The 21,886-nt window shown below is 51.3% G+C and overlaps 1 long non-coding RNA gene across 2 annotated transcripts; it reads left to right on the forward strand.

Annotated features, from left to right (window-relative positions):
* The first annotated feature begins 20,185 nt into the window (after nucleotides 1-20,185).
* On the forward strand, nucleotides 20,186-21,842 carry LOC140410277 (uncharacterized). Of its 2 annotated transcripts, XR_011940606.1 has the most exons (3): nucleotides 20,186-20,302; nucleotides 20,450-20,608; nucleotides 20,715-21,842. It is a non-coding gene; the product is annotated as an uncharacterized lncRNA (long non-coding RNA). The 2 variants fall into 2 exon arrangements; XR_011940605.1 differs by having other exon boundaries at nucleotides 20,450-21,842.
* Nucleotides 21,843-21,886: the final 44 nt, after the last annotated feature.

The raw sequence follows: 21,886 nt of genomic DNA on the forward strand, positions 1-21,886 counted from the left end.
GTGGGCCAGGCCAATATTCCCAGAAGATTAGAAGAATGGGAAGTGGTTTAATCAAAACATTTAAAATTATTAAGGGGCTTTACATGATAGATTTTGGTGGCACAGTGAATGGCACTGCTGCCTCACAGCATCAGGGATCTGGGTTCAATTCTGCCCTGGGGTAACTGTCTGTGTGGAGTTTGCATGTTTTCCCCGTGTCTGCATGGTTTCCTCCAGGTGCTCGGGTTTCCTCCCACAGTCCAAAGATGTGCAGGTTATGTGGTGTTATGGGGATAAGGTAGGGAAGTGGGCCTAGGTAGGGTTCTCTTTCAGAGGATCAGTTCAGACTTGATGGGCCGAATGTCCTCCTGCTGCAGTCCAGGGATTCAGTATGATTCTGTGAAAAAATTTCCCTGGCTGGGAAATCTAGAACACAGGCCCTCAGTCTCACAGGAAGCGGTCAAACCTTTTGGACTGAGATGGGGAGAAAGCTATTCACTCAAAGGGTTGCCAATCTCTGAAATTCTCTACCACAAAGAGCCCTGGATGGCTAGTCATTGAGTATATTCAAGAGAGGGCAATAGATTTGGGGTTAAGAAGGTATTTAAGGGATATGCGGCTAATGCGGGAAGGTGAAGTTCAAATAGCAGATTGGCATGGATCTTGGTGAATGGTGGCTAAGTCTTGAAGGGCCCCTCCAGCTACCATTTCTATATTCTTAACATTGAATGATGGACAGTACGGTGGCACAGTGGTTAACACTGCGGCCTCATGGCGCCAAGATCCCAGGTTCGATCCCGGCTCTGGGTCACTGTCTGTGTAGAGTTTGCACATTCTCCCCGTGTTTTGCGTGGTTTCGCCCCCATAACCCAAAAGATGTGCAGCATAGGTGGATTGGCCATGCTAAGTTGACCCTTAATTGAAAAAAAAATGAATTGGGTACTCTAAATTTATTTTAAAAAACATTGAATGATTCATGGAACTTGAAATTGTAATCACTTTAACAGATCAATCACTGACACAGTGTACTGTGTCAGTCCGGTACTTAGCCGCTGCTATTTTATGTGCCCAACTGATGCATATCAATGAGAAGTGAATGCGTTCACATCTAAATAACACAGTAGCTGATAAGGTTATATGTATTCTTCCTTGTCTGGATTGTATGGGAATACTGGGAACAGATGCTCCTGTGAGCTTTTTAGTTAGAAATGTCTTTAGCAGACTTCTGGTGGCAGCCATGGAGTGAGTGGTCGCACATTTGGTGGCTCCTGTTCGAGGTGGAATTGTTTGATACTTTTCACCTGATATAGGGGGTGTTTGATGGTGCAAAGTGCATGAGAGATAGAAATTCTCCTCCAGTAGGGCCTGTTTATGGCTTATCAAATGAGGGGTTCAATGATCAAGGGCAGCAGTCTGGCCGGGAAGACTCTTGAATTGCATCAGAGAGAAAGATGGCGGACAGCTCTGGGGCGTTGTCCTTAGCCCAGTGGTCTACTTTGCAATTGGTAGAGTTTCTGAATGCCAAGTTCCAACAGCAGAGGCAACAGACCTCGGAGGACCTGGTTAATGTGGCGGAGCAGATAAGGGCGACTATTGAGAGAGTGGAGCAAAGGCTGGCGGCACAGAGTTGGTGATGAATCATGAGGACCGGCTGGCTTCGTTGGAGGCAGAGATGGTGAGGCACGATCAATGTGACTGGAGACGAAGTTGAATCCAAACTGAGGCTTTATTAGTATCAGATGTGTGGCCTCCCACAGCAGCTGGCGAAATGGCTGTGAGCTGGAGGCCCGCATATTTATAACCCGTCTCCTGGGCGGAGCTAGCTTGCAGGGGCCCCAGGTGTGCCTGTAGTGCAGGTTCTATCGTACAACCTCTAGTATCAGAACACAGTGGTTTACCACATTCACCCCCTGTTAAAATTGAGTCCAGCGGGGGTGGTGGATAACTATATGCAATTAGAAATGTTAATATTTACAGAGCAGCAAAAAAAAATGTCTCTGGTCATCCGGCGGGCCGGTCAGAGGTTCAGCTGGTCGGTGTCTTGATGGTTCTTTGAGATCGACGAAGTGATGACGGCGACGTTGGCGCTGTCGTGGTCGAAGTTGACTCCGGGAGCGTGCCGAAATCCTCTTCATCAACGGGGCTGGGCAGGGGGAGGACGGGCGGTCCTAGGGGAGGTGATGGGGGCGGCGGGGGAGGGGACGGTGGCGCCGGGGGCGACGGGGGTGGTGTGGGGGTGGAACCTGCTGGTGCCAGGTCCCTGAGGGAGACGGTATCCTGGCGGCCGTCGGGGAACGCCACGTAGGCGTACTGTGGGTTTCCATGGAGCAGGAGCACCCTTTCCACCAACGGATCCGCCTTGTCGAACCGCACATGTTTACGGAGAAGCACGGTCCCCGGAGCTGTAAGCCAAGTTGGGAGCGATACCCCGGATGTGGACTTCCTGGGGAAGGCAAAAAGACGTTCATGTGGTGTACTGTTAGTGGTAGTGCAGAGTAATGAGCGAATGGAATGTAGTGCATCAGGGAGGAACTCTTGCCAGCGTGAGGCCGGGAGGTTCCTGGACCGCAGGGCCAGCTGGATGGCCCTCCATACCGTCCCATTCTCCCTTTCTACCTGTCCGTTTCCCCGGGGGTTGTAGCTCGTCGTTCTGCTGGAGGCGATACCCCTGCTGAGCAGGAACTGACGTAGCTCATCAATCATGAATGAGGATCCCCTGTCACTGTGGATGTAGGCGGGGAAGCCGAACAGAGTGAAGATAGAATTAAGGGCTTTAATGACGGTGGCAGACGTCATGTCGGGGCATGGGATGGCGAAGGGAAACTTGGAGTATTCGTAGATCACATTGAGGAAATGTGTGTGTCGATCGGAGGAGGGGAGGGAGCCTTTGAAATCCACGCTGAGGCGTTCAAAGGGGCGGGAGGCCTTCACCAGGCACACGCGGTCTGGCAGTAGAAGTGCGGTTTGCACTCCGCAAGGTCCTGGTAGTCCTTGGTGATTGTCCTTACTTCCTCGACGGAGTAGGGTAAATTTTATGCCTTAATGAAATGGTACAACCGAATGACCCCTGGGTGACAAAGGCTGTCGTGCAGGGTCCGGAGTCGGTCTACCTGTGCGCTGGCACATGTACTTCGGGATAGGGCGTCTGGGGGCTCGTTGAGTTTGCGAGGGCGATACTTAATCTCGTAATTATAGGTGGAGAGCTTGATTCTCCACCGCAAGATTTTATCATTTTTGATCTTGCCCCGCTGTGTGTTGTTGAACATGAAGGCTACCGACCGTTGGTCAGTGAGGAGAGTGAATCTCCTGCTGGCCAGGTAATGCCTCCAATGTCGCACAGCCTCAACGATAGCCTGGGCCTCTTTTTCGACGATGAGTGCCGAATTTCAGAGGCATGGAGGGTGCGGGAAAAGAATGCCATGGGCCTGCCTGCCTGGTTGAGGGTGGCGGCAAGGGCGACGTCCGATGCGTCGCTTTCTACTTGGAAAGGAAGTGTTTCATCTACAGCGTGCATTGTTGCTTTGGCAATATCAGCTCTGATCCGGGCGAAAGCCTGTTGGGCTTCGGCCGTCAGGGGGAAATGAGTGGACTGTATGAGTGGGCGGGCCTTGTCCGCATAGTTTGGGACCCACTGCGCGTAATATGAGAAGAACCCCGGGCAACGTTTGAGAGCCTTGGGGCAGTGGGGAGGGGGAGCTCCATGAGGGGGCGAATGCGGTCGGGATCGGGGCCCAGGATGGCTAAGCGGTTTGTGCGGAACACACACTTCTCCTTGTTATACGTGAGGTTGAGGAGAGTGGCGGTGAGGAGAAATTTAGCGAGATTAGCATTGTGGTCCTGCTGGTCATGGCCACAGATGGTCACATTGTCTAGGTATGCAAACCGTACCGGTCGACCATTCGGTCCATCTCCCTTTGGAAGACCGAAACCCCGTTGGTGACGCCGAAGGGGACCCTAAGGAAGTGATATAGACGGCCGCCTGCCTCGAAGGCGGTGTATGGACGGTCCGATTTACGGATGGGGAGCTGGTGGTAAGCGGATTTCAGGTCCACCGTTGAGAAGACCCGGTACTGTGCAATCTGGTTAACCATGTCAGATATGCATGGGAGGGGATACGCGTCGAGCTGCATGTACCTGTTGATGGTCTGGCTGTAGTCCACGACCATTTGTTTTTTTCCCCCAGACTTAACCGCTACCATTGAGCTCTCCAGAGCCGTTTGCTGGCCTCGATGACGCCTTCACGAAGCAACCGCTGGACCTCGGACCTGATGAAGGCCTTATCCTGGGTGTGTACTGTCTGCTCCTGGTGGCAACGGGTTTGCAATCTGGAGTTAGATTGGCAAAGAAGGAAGGAGGATCGACCTTTCGGGTCGCGAGGCCGCACACAGTGAGGGGTGGTAAGGTTCCGCCGAATTTAAGGGTCAGGCTCTGGAGGTTGCACTGGAAGTCCAGGCCGAGGATAAGTGCAGCGCAGAGGTTAAGGAGGACGTAAAGGCGGCAGCCGTGGAACTCTGCGCCTTGGACTGTGAGCGTGACCGTGCAGTACCCCCGGATCACTACGCGATGGGATCCGGAGGCCAGGGAGATACATTGATTGGTAGGGTGTACCTTAAGGGAGCAGCGCCTTACCGTATTTGGGTGTACAAAGCTCTCGGTGCTCCCGGAGTCCAGTAGGCAGGAGGTCACATGGCCGTTGGCTTTCACGCTGGTGGATGCGTTGGTCAGATTATGTGGTCGGGACTGGTCGATTGCCATGGGGGCGAGCCGTGGTTGATCATCGGGTAGTGAGGCGGCCGTTGAGTTGAGGTCCTGTAATGCCATTGGTGTCCATGTGCTGCGGGGTGGACAAGATGGCGGCGCCCGGAGGTCCTGGGGATTACAAAATGGCGGCGCCCATGGAACGCACGTTGCGGGGGTGGAGCAAGATGGTGCCGCCCATGAAACGCATTTGTTGTGCGGGGGAGAAGATGGCGGTGCCCATTGGTCGCACATGGCCTGGGAGGAGAGGACGATGGCGGCGCCCATTGTCCGTGACCGGGGACGACGACAAATGAGCGGGCCTGGCACACCGCAGCAAAGTGGCCCTTCTTCCTGCAGGCTTTAAAAAGGGCTGCGCGGGCCAGGCAGTGTTGGCAGGGTGTTTTTGCTGGCCGCAAAAATAGCATCGGGGCCCCCCGGAGATCACTGGCTGGCGGGTAGCGCAGGCGTATTGGGTGGGCGGCGGCGTGTGGGGCCCATGAAGCGTAGGAGGAGTGGGCCGCGTGGTTGGGGGCGTAGGACTGGACATTGCACAGGGCGACCGTCATGGAGAGCGCTAGTGTTTTAGTCTCTGCGAGGTCACGCGTGGCCCCTTATAGGAGCCGCTGCCTGATAACATCAGACCCAATCCCAGTCACAAAAGCGTCCCGCATAAGGAGATCTGAGTGCTCCTTGGCTGTAACGTCCTGGCAGTAACAGTCACAAACTAGTGGGATCAGAGCCCTCCAGAAGTCCTCGATTGACTCACCAGGTAGTTGAGTACGCATTGCGAGCGCGTGTCTGGCGAAGAGCGTGTTCGTCTTCTGTTCATAATTTTCTTTGAGTCGAGTCATGGCATCAGCGTAATTGGGCGCATCCTGGATCAGCGGGAAGACTTTGGAGCTGAGTCTGGAGTACAATATTTGAATGTTCTGAACCTCTGGAACAGGGGTCGGCGCCGCATTGATATATGCTTCAAAACAAGCTAGCCAGTGCTGGAAGTCCTTTCTGGCGTCGCTTGCATATGGATCCAGCTGCAGGCGATCTGGTTTAATCCGGAGGTCCATCTTCTGAATCTGATACTAATAAATTGAGGCACGATCAATTTGACTGGCGATGAAGTTGAATCCAAACTGAGGCTTTATTACTATCAGATGTGTGGCCTCCCACAGCAGCTGGTGAAATGGCTGCGAGCTGGAGGCCACGCATATTTATAACCCGCCTCCTGGGCGGAGCTAGCATGCAGGGACCCCAGGTGAACCTGTAGTGCAGGTTCGACCGTACAACCGCTAATATCAGAACACAGTGGTTTACCACAGATGGTGCTCATGGCAGAGGGCTAGAAGCAGTTGAGGGAGAAGGTGGAAGACCTGGAGAATCACTCCAGGAGACAGAATCTCCAGATTCTGAGGTTGCCTGAAAGGTTTGAGGTAATTCAGGCCACAATGTATGTGGGGGAGGGGATCTTTGACTGACCTCCCGAAGTGGATCGGGCACACAGGGCATTGAGGAGGAGGCTGAACGTGGATGAACATCCATGGGTGATGGTGGTGCAGTTGCACCATTTTCTGGATAAAGAGAAGATTCTGCGGTGGGTGAGGACAACGAGAACAAAGAACAAAGAACAAAGAACAAAGAACAAAGAACAATGAACAATACAGCACAGAAACAGGCGCTTTGGCCCTCCAAGCCTGCGCCGATCACGTGTCCTATCTAGACCAACCGCCTGTATCCTTCTATTCCCGTCCATTCATGTGCCTATCCAGATAAGTCTTAAAGGTCACTAACAAATCTGCCTCAATCACCTCACTTGGCAGTGCATTCCAGGCCACCACCACCCTCTATGTAAAAAACATCCCCCGCGCACCTCCACTGAACTTGTGCCCCCTCACCTTGAACTTGTGCCCCCTTGTAATAGTCATTTCCGTCCTGGGAAAAAGCCTCCAACTGTTCACCCTATCCATACCCCTAATAAGTTTATAAACTTCTACCAGGTCGCCCCTCAGTCTCCATCTCTCTCGGGAGAACAATCCCAGTTTATTCAATCTCTCCTCATAGCTAATACCCTCCATACCAGGCAACATCCTGGTAAACCTTTTCTGTTCTCTCTCCAAACCTCCACATCCTTCTGGTAGTGCGGTGACCAGAATTGGACACAATATTCTAATTGTGGTCTAACCAACGTTCTACATAGTTGTAATATAATTTTCGAGCTTTTATTCTCAATATCTCATCCTATGAAGGCAAGCATGCCATATGCTTTCTTTACAACCATCTCCATCTGTGCTGCCACTTTTAAGGATCTGTGGACCTGCACGCCCAGATCACGCTGTGTCTCTATGCTTCTGATAGTTCTGCCATTTATTTTATAACTTACACCTGAATTGGATCTGCCAAAATGTATCACCTCGCATTTGTCCAGGTTAAATTTCATCTGCTATTTCTCTGCCCAATTTTGCAACCTATCTATATTCTGTTGTATTCTCTGACCATCTTCGTTACTATCTGCAACTCCTGCAATCTTAGTAACATCCGCAAACTTGCTAATCAGACCCGCTACATTTTCTTCCAAGTCATTTATATATATTACAAAGAGCTGGGGCGTCATTCTCCAACCCCCCCAGCGGGTCGGAGAATGGCCGTTGGCCGCCGTGAATCCCGCCCCCGCCAGTTGCCGAAGTCTCCGGTACCGGAGATTGGGCGGGGGCGGGAATCGGGCCGCGCCGGTTGGCGGGCACCCCCCCCCGCTCAATTCTCCGGCCCGGATGGGCTGAGGTCCCGCCAAGAAATTGCCTGTCCCGCCGGCGTAAATTAAAGTAGGTATTTACCGGCGGGACAAGGCAGCGTGGGCGGGCTCCGGGGTCCTGGGGGGGGCGCGGGGCGATCTGGCCCCGGGGGGTGCCCCCACGGTGGCCTGGCCCGCGATCGGGGCCCACCGATCCGCGGGCGGGCCTGTGCCGTGGGGGCACTCTTTCCCTTCCGCCTCCGCCACGGTCTCCACCATGGCGGAGGTGGAAGAGACTCTCCCCACTGCGCATGTGCCGGAAACTGTCAGCGGCCGCTGACGCTCCCGCGCATGCGCCGACCGGGGATGTCACTTCCGCGCCAGCTGGAGGGGCAACAAATGCCATTTCCGCCAGCTGGCGGGGCGGAAATCCCTCCGGCACCGGCCTAGCCCCTCAATGTTGGGGCTCGGCCCCCAAAGATGCAGAGCATTCCACACCTTTGGGGCGGCGCGATGCCCGTCTGATTGGCGCCGTTTTGGGCGCCAGTCGGCGGACATCGCGCCGTTGGGGGAGAATTTCGCCCCAGAGGTCCCAGAACTGATCCCTGCGGAACACCACTAGTTACAGACTTCCATTTTGAAAAACCCCACTCCATTGCTACCCTCTGTCTTCTATGGCCAAGCCAGTGCTAGATCCATCCAGTTAGTTCACCTCTGGCCCCATGAGATCTAATCTTTTGCACCAGCATTCACTTCCAAATGTGCATAGATTCTATCTCTGAGAATCTTTTCCAACAATTTCACTATCACTGACGTCAAGCTCACTGGCCTATAATTACCCGGATTATCCTTGCAACCCTTCTTAAATAACAGTACACCATTGGTTATCCTCCAATCTTCTGGGATCTCACCTGTGGCCAATGAGGACACAAAGATTTCTGTCAGAGGCCCAGTGATTTCATCTCTTGTCTCCCTCAGTAATCTGGGATAGATGCTGTATGGCCCTGAGTATTTGTTGACCTTAATGTTTTTTTAAAAAAATATTTTTATTTAAGGTTTTTTAACAACACAATTTCTTCCCCTTACAAACAATAACCCCCCGCCCCCCACCCCGTAACAAAATAACTCAAAATCTCCCGGAGCAAGATATGTACATGGCAAAATGGTATATTTACATAGCTTTATACACTGGCTCTTGGCCGCACGTTCCATTTCGCCCCACCCTTCATGCCATCTCCCGCTCGTCCATCCCCTCAAACAGTCTCTCGTTCCCCCCCCCACTGCCGCCCCCCCCCCCCCCCCCCCCCCCCCGCCCCCAGGGTTGCTGCTGCTGCTGACCGAACTTCCTCTAACGCTCTACGAGGTATTCTAGGAACGGTTGCCACCGTGTAAAACCCCTGTGCAGACCCTCTCAAAGCAAACTTAATTCTCTCCAATTTTATGAACCCCGCCATGTCATTTATCCAGGCCTCCAGGCTAGGGGGCTTCGCCTCCTTCCACAAGAGCAAGACCCTTCGCCGGGCTACAAGGGACGCAAAGGCCAGAATTCCGGCCTCTTTCGCCTCCTGCATTCCCGGCTCGTCCACTACTACAAATATTGCTAGCCCCCAGCTTGGCTTGACCTGGACTTTCACCACCTGGGATATTACTCCCGCCACTCCTCTCCAAAACCCCTCCAATGCCGGGCATGACCAAAACATATGGACATGGTTCGCCGGGCCCCTTAAACATCTTTCACATCTATCCTCTACTCCAAAGAACCTACTCAGTCTCGCCCTCGTCAAATGCGCTCTGTGAACCACCTTAAATTGTATCAGACTGAGCCTGGCACATGAGGAGGAGGAATTAACCCTACCTAGGGCATCAGCCCATAACCCCTCCTCAATCTCCTCCCCCAGCTCCTCCTCCCATTTACCTTTCAATTCTTCTACTAGCGCTTCCCCCTCTTCTTTCATCTCTTGGTATATTTCCGACACCTTGCCCTCCCCGACCCATACCCCCGAGATCACCCTATCTTGAACTTCTTGTGCCGGGAGCAATGGAAATTCCCTCACCTGTTGCCTCACAAAGGCCCTCACCTGCATATATCTAAATGCGTTTCCCGGGGGTAACTCAAATTTCTCCTCCAGTGCCCCTAGGCTCGCAAATGTCCCGTCAATGAACAGGTTCCCCCATTCTTCTAATCCCCGCCCGATGCCAGCCTTGGAACCCCCCGTCTATCTTCCCCGGGACAAACCGGTAGTTACCCCTAATCGGGGACCACACCGATGCTCCCATTGCACGCCTGTGCCTTCTCCACTGGCCCCAGATCCTTAGCGTTGCCGCCACCACTGGGCTTGTGGTGTGTTTTGTCGGCGAGAGCGGCAGCGGTGCCGTTACCAACGCCCCCAGGCTCGTTCCTTTACAGGACGCCATCTCCATCCTCTTCCATGCCACCCCCTCTCCCTCCATGACCCACTTGCGGAGCATCGCCACGTTTGCTGCCCAGTAGTAACTCTCTAGGTTTGGCAAAGCCAACCCTCCTCGGTCCCTGTTGCGTTCCAAGAACCCTCTTCTAACCCTCGGTGTCTTATTTGCCCACACGTACCCCATAATACTCCTACCTACTTTCTTGAAAAAGCCCTTGGTGATCACGATGGGGAGACACTGAAACACGAACAAAAACCTCGGGAGGACCACCATTTTGACCGACTGCACCCTACCCGCCAGCGAGAGTGGGAGCATGTCCCATCTTTTAAAATCTTCCTCCATTTGCTCCACCAACCTCGTCAAATTCAGTTTATGTAGGGTCCCCCAACATCTGGCCACCTGTATCCCCAGATACCGAAAACTCCTCTCCGCCCTCCTCAGCGGTAGGTCCCCTATCCCTCTTTCTTGGTCCCCTGCCTGTAACACAAAAAGCTCACTCTTCCCTACATTAAGCTTGTAGCCCGAGAACTCCCCAAACTCCTTAAGAGTCTGCATGACCTCCACCATCTCCTCTATTGGGTCCGCTACGTATAGCAGCAGGTCATCCGCGTATAGCGATACCCGATGCTCCTCTCCCCCGCGGACTATCCCCCTCCATTTCTTGGACTCCCTAAGTGATATGGCCAAGGGTTCGATTGCCAGTGCAAAAAACAGGGGGGACAGGGGGCACCCCTGCCTCGTCCCTCGGTAAAGCCGAAAGTACTCCGACCTCCGCCGGTTCGTCACTACACTCGCCACCGGGGCGCTATAAAGGAGCTTAGCCCATCTGATAAACCCTCCCCCGAACCCAAACCTGCGCAATACCTCCCAGAGGTACTCCCACTCTACTCGGTCAAAGGCTTTTTCTATGTCCATAGCTGCCACTATCTCCGCCTCTCCCTCCTCCGATGTCATCATTATCACGTTCAAGAGCCGTCGCACATTGGTATTTAACTGCCTGCCCTTTACAAATCCCGTCTGGTCCTCATGAATCACCCCCGGGACACAGTCCTCAATCCTCGTGGCCAGCACTTTTGCCAATAACTTAGCGTCCACACTGAGGAGCGATATCGGCCTGTACGATCCACATTGCAGTGGATCCTTGTCTCGCTTAAGAATCAAGGAGATTGTCGCCTCCGACATTGTCTGGGGCAGGGTTCCCTCCTCTCTTGCCTCGTTAAAGGTCCTCACTAGCAGCGGGGCCAGCAGGTCCACATATTTTCGATAGAACTCCACCGGGAACCCATCCGGCCCTGGGGCCTTCCCCGCCTGCATGCTCCCCAAACCCTTACTCAACTCCTCCAACCCAATTGGTGCCCCCAAACCTACCGCCTCCTGCTCCTCCACCCTCGGGAACCCCAGCTGGTCCAGAAATCACCTTATCCCCCCTTCCCCCCCTGGGGGCTGGGACCTGTACAGTTCTTCATAGAAGGCCTTGAAAACCTTATTTATTTTCGTGGCACTTCGAACCGTGGCTCCCCTTCCATCTTTGATTCCCCCTATTTCCCTCGCTGCCGCCCTCTTACGGAGCTGGTGCGCCAGCATCCGGCTAGCCTTTTCCCCGTACTCATAGGTCGCCCCTTGCGCCTTCCTCCATTGTGCTTCCGCCTTGCCCGTGGTCAGTAGGTCAAACTCCGTCTGGAGCCGTCGCCGTTCCCTAAGTACACTTTCCTCCGGGGCCTCTGCGTATCTCCTGTCCACTTGCAAGATCTCGCCCACTAATGCTCTCCCTTTCCATGCCCTCTGTCTTCTCCCTATGAGCCCTAATGGAGATCAGTTCTCCCCTGACCACCGCCTTCAACGCCTCCCATACCACCCCCACTCGCACCTCCCCGTTGTCGTTGGCCTCCAAGTACCTTTCAATGCACCCTCTCACCTTCCCACACACCACCTCATCAGCCAGCAGTCCCACGTCCAACCGCCACAGCGGGCGTTGGTCCCTCTCCTCTCCCAGCCTCATTTCCACCCAGTGCGGGGCATGGTCCGAAACGGCTATGGCCGAATACTCCGTCCCCTCCACTCTTGGAATAAGCGCCCTATCCAGAACAAAGAAATCTATCCGGGAGTAAACCTTATGTACGTGGGAGAAGAAAGAAAATTCCCTGGCCAGCGGTCTTGCAAACCTCCATGGGTCCACTACCCCCTTCTGATCCATAAAACCCCTGAGCACCTTGGCCGCCGCCGGCCTCCTGCCCGCCCTTGATCTGGAGCGGTCCAGTGCTGGATCCAACACCGTATTGAAGTCCCCTCCCATTATCAGTCCTCCTACCTCCAGGTCCGGAATGCGCCCCAACAAGCGCTTCATAAATCCAGCATCATCCCAGTTCGGGGCGTATACATTTACCAACACCACCCTCGTCCCTTGCAGCCTACCACTCACCATCACATATCTCCCTCCATTATCCGCTACGATAGTCTTGGCCTCAAATGGCACATGCTTTCCCACCAGAATTGCCACCCCTCTATTCCCCCCCCCCCCCCCCCTCCCCCCCTTGCTGACTAGCCATCTCCTTTTCTGGGCCAGTCCCTTGTCCGCGCCTCCCTCACTCTCCAGTCCCCCAGCCGGGGGACCCCCGTCCCAGCCACCTCTTCTGTGTCCCGTTCTCTTTCGGCCAGTGCAGCAGCAACCCTTTTTCCCCCCCTCCCCCTCCCCCCCCTTCCCTCCCCCCTGCTAGATCCCCGTCTAGCTTTTTTGCTCCCCCCATATCTCTCCCGTAAGTCAGCTGACCCCTGCTGACCCCGGCTTCTCCCGCCATCCCTTTGACCCCCCCGTGTGGGAATCTCCCAATCCATATACATTCCTTTGTTCCCCTTCCCGCCTTTCTTGCCGCGCGCGGGAAAGAAAACCCCGCGCTTTCCAAAGCCTGTCCCTCCCCCCATGGCGCAGCTCCTGTCGTGGCCTTGCCTCCCTCCCCCAGCCCATATAACATTTCCTGTGCGTGATTGACCCCCTATGTACAACAACCATCATACGTCAACCCTCAAACACCCCCCTCCCACACAAACCCTCAATTAGAGTCCAGCTTTTCAGTTAGTATAAAGGTCCACGCCTCTTCGGGCGTTTTGAAGTAGTGGTGTTGGCCATTATGTGTAACCCACAGTCGCGCTGGCTGCAGCATTCCGAATTTCACTCCTTTCCGATGCAGCACCACTTTGGCCCGGTTGAAACCCTCTCTCCGCTTAGCGACCTCCGCGCTCCAGTCCGGGTATATTCTGATCTCTGCATTGTCCCACTTGTTGCTCAAGTTGTTTCTCCTCGACCTATTCTCCAGATCTTCGAGTCTTCCCACCCACGTCTTGTGCAGCGCCTCGTGCCGCTCCACTTTCTCCGCCAGGCCCACGAGCTCATCGTCGTTCACGTTCACTTTTTCCTGGATCTCCTGGATCTTGGCCTTTCTGGGTTGCTCCAAGTCCTTCAATTATCGCCAGCATAGGTGCCACCATCTCCTTGCGCAGCTCCTCAAAACAGCGCTTGATGAACTCCTTCATCTCTCCTTTGTCCGTTGGCGCCACCATTTTGCTTTTTTTTTCCTTCTTCTCTCGCTGCTCCAGGGCCGCTTTTTTTGCCGTTTCGCTGCGGGTCCGGTCCATGCAGGTTGGTAGGGGACCTTTCTCCTTCCTTCCCCATTGGTTGATTTTCAAATAAATGCCGTTGGGGCTCCGTTATCGGGCCCGAAAGTCCGTTTTCGCGGGAGCTCCGCATCGCCGCAACCCGGAAGTCCTTAATGTTTTTTAACACACCTAACACTTCCTCCCTCATAATAATGACCTGTTCTAAGGTGTTTACACATCCCTCTGAGACACCACCAATCAACATATCCCTCTCCTTTGTGAACACCGATGCAAAATACTCATTAAAGACCTTACCTACTTCCTCTGGTTCTACACATAATTTCCCTCCTTTGTCCTTGCGTGGGCCAACTCTTTCTCTAGCTACCCTCTTGTTCCTAATATACGTATTAAATGCTTTGGGATTCTCCTTAATCCTGTCTGCCAAGGACATTTCATGACCCTTTTTGCCCTCCTAACTTCCTGCTTGAGCTCTTTTCCACTTTCCTTGTAATCCTCGAATGCTTTATCTGTTTTTAGTTGCCTGTACCTCACATTTGCTTCTTTTCTCTTTTTGACAATATTCTCAATTTTCCTGATCATCCATGGTTCCCGAATCCTGCCTTTCCTGTCCTTCCTTTTTACCAGCACATACCTGTCCTGCACTCCCATCAACTGCTCCTTAAAAGACTCCCACATGCCAAATGTGCATTTACCTTCAAACAGCTTCTACCAAACAACAGCCTCCAAATCCTGCCTAATCTGGTTGTAGTTAGCCTTCCCCCAATTTAGCACCTTAACCCTAGGATAACATGTCCTTTTCCATGAGTATCCGAACATGGTGTGTATCTACCAGGACTTGGGTGCGGAGGTGGCCAAGTGGTGGGCCGGGTTCAATGGGGTCAAAGCGGCTCTCGACAAGAAAGGAGTGAAGTTCAGAGTGTTATGTCCTGCTCGTCTGTGGGTCACACACCTATATTCTATGTTCTAACGGGAGTGAAGTGGGGGGTCGATCCTTGGAGGGAGTGGGGGAGTGGAGCTGGCGTGGCTTCATTTTCTGTTTCTTTGTTTATAGGGGGAGAAGTTGGAGGGAGGGGGAAAGCTGAGGTAGGCAGAGTTGGTGTGGTTAGTTAAGGGGGGATGGTGGTGGACATCTTGGAGAGGCCCCAAGGAGGTTGTGTGAGGTGTGGACCTGGGGAAGCTGGTTACGGAGGGGTTATGGCTGATTGGGGTGGGGGGGGGGGGGTGGGGGAAGCCGCCCAACAGGTTGATTATTTGGAATGTTCAGGGTTTAAATGGGCCAATTAAGAGAGTTTACGTTTTTGCGCACTTATGGAGTTTGAAGGCAGACGTGGTGTTTCTTCAGGAGACGCATTTGAAGGTGGGCGATCAGATGAGATTGAGGAAGGGTTGGGTGGGGAAGGTATTCCATTTGGGGCTGGATATGAAGACAAGAGGGGTTGCAGTGTTTTTTTAAATAAATTTAGAATACCCAATTCATTTTTTCCAATTAAGGGGCAATTTAGCGTGGCCAATCCACCTACCCTGCACATCTTTGGGTTGTGGGGACGAAACCCACACAAACACGGGGAGAATGTGCAAACTCCACATGGACAGTGTCTCAGAGCTGGGATAGAACCTGGGACCTCGGTGCCATGAGGCAGCAATGCTAACCACTGCACCACCGTGCTGCGTAGGGGTTGCAGTGCTGATCAATAAGTGGGTGACATTTGAGGTGGGCAGAATAGTGACAGACAGTGATGGTGAGTGGGAGGTTGGAGGGGGCACCCGTAGTGTTGCTGAATGTGTATGCCACAAATTAGGATGATGTAGAGTTTTTGAGGTGGGTTTTGTCAAAACTCCCAAACCTGGACATACGCCGGCTGATTATAGGAGGGGGGGATTTTAATACGGTGCTGGACTCTAGGTTGGACTGGTCATGTCCCCGGTTCCGGAAGGTGTCAGCCATGGCAAAGGAGCTGTTGGGGTTTATGGAATGATTGGGAGGGGCAGACTTGTGCCAGCTGAGGGCAAAGGAGTTTTCTTACTTCTCGCACATCCACCAGGTGTACTCCGGGATTGATTTCTTTGTCGTGGACAAAGCGCTGTTGACGGGGGTGTTTGGATTGGAGTATTCAGTGATTGTGGTGTCTACATGCTGCACTGGGTGGAATTGCGGGTGGCAAAGGTGATCCCAGTGGCTGCAGTGCAGTTTGGATGTGGGGTTATTGGCGAAAAAGGAGGTTTGCGAAAATATAGTGGTGGCTATCTGAAACAATGTGGAGCAGAATAAGGTGGGGAAGGTGTTGTGGAAATTATAATAAAGACAAATTCCTCGAGGTTCAATTTAAAGAAATTTATTTACACAAATATATTTGTGGAGAGAGTGTTCTGGCTGCATAGCCAGTGCACCACACTCTGAGATTCAATTGAAGGAAGCATATCTTTATAGTTTGAAATAACAGCTAGAAGTAAACAGCCATGTTTATATTAAATAGATCTTGGAAAGTACGTAAGATGAAATACGTAGTACATATCATAGAATTTACAGTGCAGAAGGAGGCCATTTGGCCCATCGAGTCTGCACCGGCTCTTGAAAAGAGCACCCTACCCAAGGTCAACACCTCCACCCTATCCCCATAACCCAGTAACCCCACCCAACACTAAGGCAATTTTGGACACTAAGGGCAATTTTTTATCATGGCCAATCCACCTAACCTGCATATCTTTGGATTGTGGGAGGAAACCCACGCACACACGGGGAGGATGTGCAGACTCCGCACAGACAGTGACCCAAGCCGGAATCGAACCTGGGACCCTGGAGCTGTGAAGCAATTGTGCTATCTACAATGCTACCATACTGTCCCATATGTTCTTGCCCTTGGCTAAAAACAACTCGAGTACATATTTTGTTATCTTTCGGAGGACAATGTGTTATCATAATAAGGCCAAGACCAAAATATTAAGCAGTATTTCGTTTATGTTACCTGACCTACTTATTTACATGTAAAAGCAGTGGTAAACTATATAGTCAAGCATTTTCCAGCATGCTTCTAAGTTGGCAACTCATTAATTTCCCTTCCACAGGAGGTTTCCGTCTCCACGTTGTGAGAGGTGCTGAAGGCGGTGGTAAGGGGGGAGTTTATCTCAATCCAGGTGCGCAAAAAGAGGGTGGAGCCTGCTGAGAGGTTGAGATTGGTGGAGGCCATTCTGGGGGTTAACCAGAGTTATTCAACAGCACTTCAGGAGGCATGGTTGAGGGAGAGTCAGGAGCTCCAGATGGAGTTTACACTGGTGTCCACGGGAAAGGCAGTGAGGCAACTGCATGGGTAGGGGGGGCAGTATATTAATATGGGGAGAAAGCCAGCAGGATGCTTGCGCATTAGCTGAGGAGGCAGGCAGCAGTGAGTGAAATTGGTTAGATGAAAGTTGTTCAGGGCTCGGTGCTGACAGAGCAGGAGCAGATGAATGGGGTGTTTTACTGGCTTTTTACTGGAGATTGTACAGCTCGGAGCCTCCAGTGGGGGAGGAGGCCATAAGGGACGGGCTGGAATTCCCGAGGGTGGCAGAGGCAAAGGTGGAGGTATTGGGGGCCCAATTAGGCTGAGGCATGTAATGGATTGCTTGGGGTTGATGCAGACAGGGAAGGCTCTGGGTCCGGATGGATTCCCATCTGTGTTCTACAAGGCGTTTGGGTCGGAGCTGGGACCTCTGTTAGTCGAGGTGTATAATGTGGCGATGGAGAGATGAGAGCTCCCTCTCCCCCCAATGTTGTCTCAGGCCTTGATATCACTTGCTTTAAAGAAAGACAAGGGCCTTGAACAATGAGGTCTCACCACCTGATTTTGCTGTTGAATGTAGATGCGAAGTTGTTGGCGATGTTACTGGTGGCACAGCGAGACGATTGTATGCCTATGATGATAGGTGAGGACCAGGCAGGATTTGTAAAGGGGCGGCAGCTGTTGGTATTGAGCGGGGTGGCCGGGGGCGGGGCGGGGGGGGGGTGAGTACCAAGTTCCTTTGTATGTGAATGGCCTCCTGCTGTTTATTTTGGAGCTGGTCGGAGCTTTGTCAGCATTGTAGGGATTTTGGGGGAGTTTGGTCTCTTCAGGGTATAAACTCAACAGGGGGAAAAGTGAGATTTTCCTAATGAATGCCCAGGGACAGGGAAGGAATTTGGGGATGGTGGCTGCTGCTTCGGCTGGTGGGGACGCATTTTTGTTACCTTGGAATACAAGTGGTGTGGAGTTGGGCCCAGCTGGATAAGTTGAATTTGCCGCAGTTGGTGGAGGGAATGAAGATGGATTTTAAGAGGTGGGATGTGTTGCCATTGTCATTGGTTGTTTGGACCAGACAGTAAAGATGACAGTGATGCTGAAGTTTTTGTTTCTGTTCCAGAAGGTCCTAATCTTTGTGCCCTCATCCTTTTTTAGGAAAGTTAATAGGATGATTTTGAATTTTGTGTGGGCGGGTGAGACTCCATGGGGTAGGAGCGTGTTCTGGGGTAGTGGCTGTTTAGCACTGGGCTAAATCGCTGGCTTTGAAAGCAGACCAAAGGAGGGGGGGAAGGGGGGGAAGAGGGGGGGGGGGGAAGGGGGAGGAGTAGCATTGCCGAACTTGCAAAACTAGTATTGGACAGCAACATTGCAATGGTTAGGAAATGGGCCATGGAGAATCGGCTGGATCGAGGCGGCCTCATGTAAAGGGACCCGTTTGAGGGCACTATTGCTGGCACCCCTTCTGTTCTTGCCAGCCAGGTACTTCACGACCCCAGTGGTGGTATCAGCATTGAGGGTGTGGAACCAGTGCCAGTAGCATTTTAGAATGGAAGGCATGTGCATGTGGGCGCCGATTTGCGACAACCTTACGTTTACCCCGGCTGGGTTGGATGCGAGGTTCCGTTGGAGGCGACAGGTGGGGATAGAATACTTTAATGATTTATTTGTTGGAGGGAAATTTGCAGACCTAGAGGAGCTGGATGGGACATGTCAGTTGCCAAAGAGGAATGGGTTCAGGAATCTGCAAGTGAGGGACTTCATGAGGAAGGAGGTGTCTTCGTTTCCAACACTGCCACCCCCGATATTGCAGGACAAACTCCTGTCCGAGGGGGATATAGGAGAGGGCATGATCTTGCATAAATATGGGGAGCTGTTGAAGAGAGAGAGTGCCCCCATGGAGGAAGTTATGTGTAAGTGGGAGGAAGAGCTGGATGGGGTGCTGGGGGCTGGTGTGTCGAGGGAAGTTTTGTGGAGGGTTAATGTGTCCTTGTCGTGTGACTAAGTCTCATGCAGTTTAAAGTGGTGCACATGGCCCACATGACGGTGTCCAGGATGAGTCAGTTCTTTGCAGGGGTGGAGGATAGGTGTGGGCAGTGGGAAGGGAGGCCGGCAAACTATGTCCACATGTTTTAGGCGTGTCTCATTTTGGACACAATTTGCAGATACGGTGCTGAAGATTTTGGTAGTAATGGCAGCTCTGAGGCCGGAAGTATTGGCCTTCCCTGAATCCAGGAGACGGATTTTGTTGGGCTGGTGGGACTCGGAGCTGCCGAGCACAGGGGTGTGGGTGAGCGATTTGGCAGAGTTCCTGCACTTAGAGAAAATCAAGTTTGCCATCAGGGGTGCAGAGGAGGGGTTCACCTCGAGGTGGAAGCTGTTCATCGACTTCTTTCAGGGGTATTGAGTTGTGGAGAGGGTGCTTTCTGTTTGGGTTAGGTTCAAAGTTAAAAGGAAGGGGCAGCGCGGTGGCACAATGGTTAGCACTGCTGCCTCATGGCGCTGAGCTCCCAGGTTCAATCCCGGCTCTGGGTCACTGTCCGTGTGGAGTTTGCACATTGTCCTCGTGTTTGCGTGGGTTTTGCCAAAGATGTGCAGGGTGGGTGGATTGGCCACGCTAAATTGCCCCTTAATTGGAAAAAATGAATTGGGTACTCCAAATTTATATTTTTAAAAGTTAAAAGGGGTGGGCAGGCGCCGGTGTGACAGCGGGTAAAGTGGGGAGGAGGGGGGAATTGTTGGGGGGGGGGGCGGAATTGCTTTGGGGGGGGGGGGGGTAAGGATGTTTTGGCTGTTTGCTGTTGCCGTGGCTTGTTTTTTGTATTTTTCTTCTTTATTATATATACATTTGAAAATGCCTCCAATAAAATGTTTAAGAAAAAGAAATGTCCTTATCACGCTTAAACTCAAGACTGTTCCACGGGGTCTACATTCAACTTCGATAACACTTTGACCAAAAAGTTTAAATGCAAATTAACATAGATTTCAGGGCACGCTTTTAGAGTATTCACTTCGAAACGCAAAGTTCTAAAATATTTCAACATTCAAATTGTTTGATCTACGAGCCGCTAGGATCAAACATTCATCCAGGATCTTTAGTGGAATTCATTTTATTTTTAATAAAGTTTCCTGACATTCTTTGACACAGAAGGTTGAAGAGGAGACAGATGTGCTTTTTTTGTTTATCCCTGTGTTGGGTGGCATGTCGAAGAATTTGTCTCCGTTTCCCATAATCTGCGACCTTGGATTATTGACTCCTACCAGCTCGCCAGATGGTCCCATGAATTGACTACAAAGAAACGCCAGCGTGGATAATTCCTCGTTCAGAAAGAGGGACTTTGGCCATTGTTCCCCTGACAGCAGAGATTGGCTGCTGCGTGTGGGAACCGCAAAGAAACCCGGGACTCACGCTTCTCTCTGTCCATTCGGGGCTATAAGTACAAGAGGCAATGGACAGTGCGGCAGCAGATCAGGGCTGGCGAACACTTATATCCGGCTGCAGCGCAGAGGATCCACTGAGCGGCTGGAAGAGTATCGCTGGCGTTTGAAGAGGGCATTTGGTAACAGAATCGCACTGAAAGAACACCAAGTAAGATTATGTTTAAAACATGCTGGATTAATTGTACCTGCATCTTCTTAACATTAATCAGGCGTACAATATTAATGATGAGAGATATTAATCCTCCGGACTTTTTCGGAATTACTAACGTCCGTTTTTTTCTCCTCCGCCCCTCAGCTGTCCAGCATGATAGTAGTGAGGAGAGACCTACAACGCCTGTCTGCAGCCTGGAATGGCAGCAGATTCAGGGACAAGCACCGAGTTCAGGCTTTGCATGATAGCATGCTGGAAATGGGTGAATAGCCTGGAAACCTGGGAGTCAGCAGCTAGATCCTGGTAAGACATCGAGATGTATCTCACACACACACGCGAGTGTAAGCAGTACCTTTTAAATCATTTCTTGTTCCCAATGTTTTATCTCTGTTTTCTTTTTGTATTTTAGCTCATGCCTCTGTCGTTCTGCCTGGAGAATACAGCGGAGGATCTTGGCGGATGCGACTCTTTCTGTCTGCATACAGGCACCAAGAAAGGTTTTCCGAGTGTCAACCTTTGAAATGTGAACAGATCTCCCAAGTCCCGCCAGGATTGGGAATGCCTCTGCATTTTCCACCGGGTTAAAGCGAATCAAGCAGAGATTCCGCCCAAGAGTGCCGCACCCCGGCAGAATTGTTTTTAAAAACTTGGACAAAAACTGAGTGGAAAGACCTTGAAGAAAAATTACACTAGAGATGTACTCTGGTGTAAATCAGTATTCCAGAATGGAGGCAGTATGATTAAAACCTTCACATTGAAGGGGAATGTCAGTTTGTTAAAAGGATATTTCTGATCTTTACCTGTATGATAACATCTTATGGGACCCGTGTACTACAATATTTGTACAATACCTAACAATATCGCTGTAAATTCACAGTGAATACGTGCAGTAATTGGAATAGCGAAGAAAACGTGTAGGAGAAACTTCTTCATATCAATTCTTATTAAAGTGCGTCAAAGATGGAAAATAATCTGTCTTGAAACGTACAGTTGTATTTTTTTCGTTGAAGAGAAATACCAGTATATTGGGTAATGTATTTTGCAACGTGATAACAGACAGGCCGAATACACCAGATGTGTTAAACAGAAGTAACATAATGTGATGAGTTTAATAAATTGATCATTGGTGCTTTTCTTCTTCTCACTATTTTTGTGAGTGGGATCTAAAGATTATAGTTCTATATAACATCTGTGATCACGTGGTGTTGAAATTGTACACAGAACTATAATTCATGATAGTTAATAATGATAGTCACATTTCTTCATATTGAAGGATTGGATAGTTTGCTAAAGGAATATTGTCTGTGCAATGTCATAATACGTGACCCATGTTTCACAATATTTGTGGAGTTTCTCAAAGCTATATCAGTATATTCTTTATGAATATGTATAGTAGTTGGAATCGTGACATTTGTGTAGGAGACATCGCTCCATATGGATTCCTCTTGTATATTGTCAGGGATGGAAAATGTATTGTCTTCTTGTTAAAGATTATTCGTACTTTTGTAAAAGCTTTAATAAATAATAATTCATCAAGTAGCTTCACCCGATGTCTATGTATTTACATTGTGTATTCATCGT

Source organism: Scyliorhinus torazame, chromosome 1 (assembly GCF_047496885.1).
Source record: "Scyliorhinus torazame isolate Kashiwa2021f chromosome 1, sScyTor2.1, whole genome shotgun sequence".
NCBI lineage: Eukaryota > Metazoa > Chordata > Chondrichthyes > Carcharhiniformes > Scyliorhinidae > Scyliorhinus > Scyliorhinus torazame.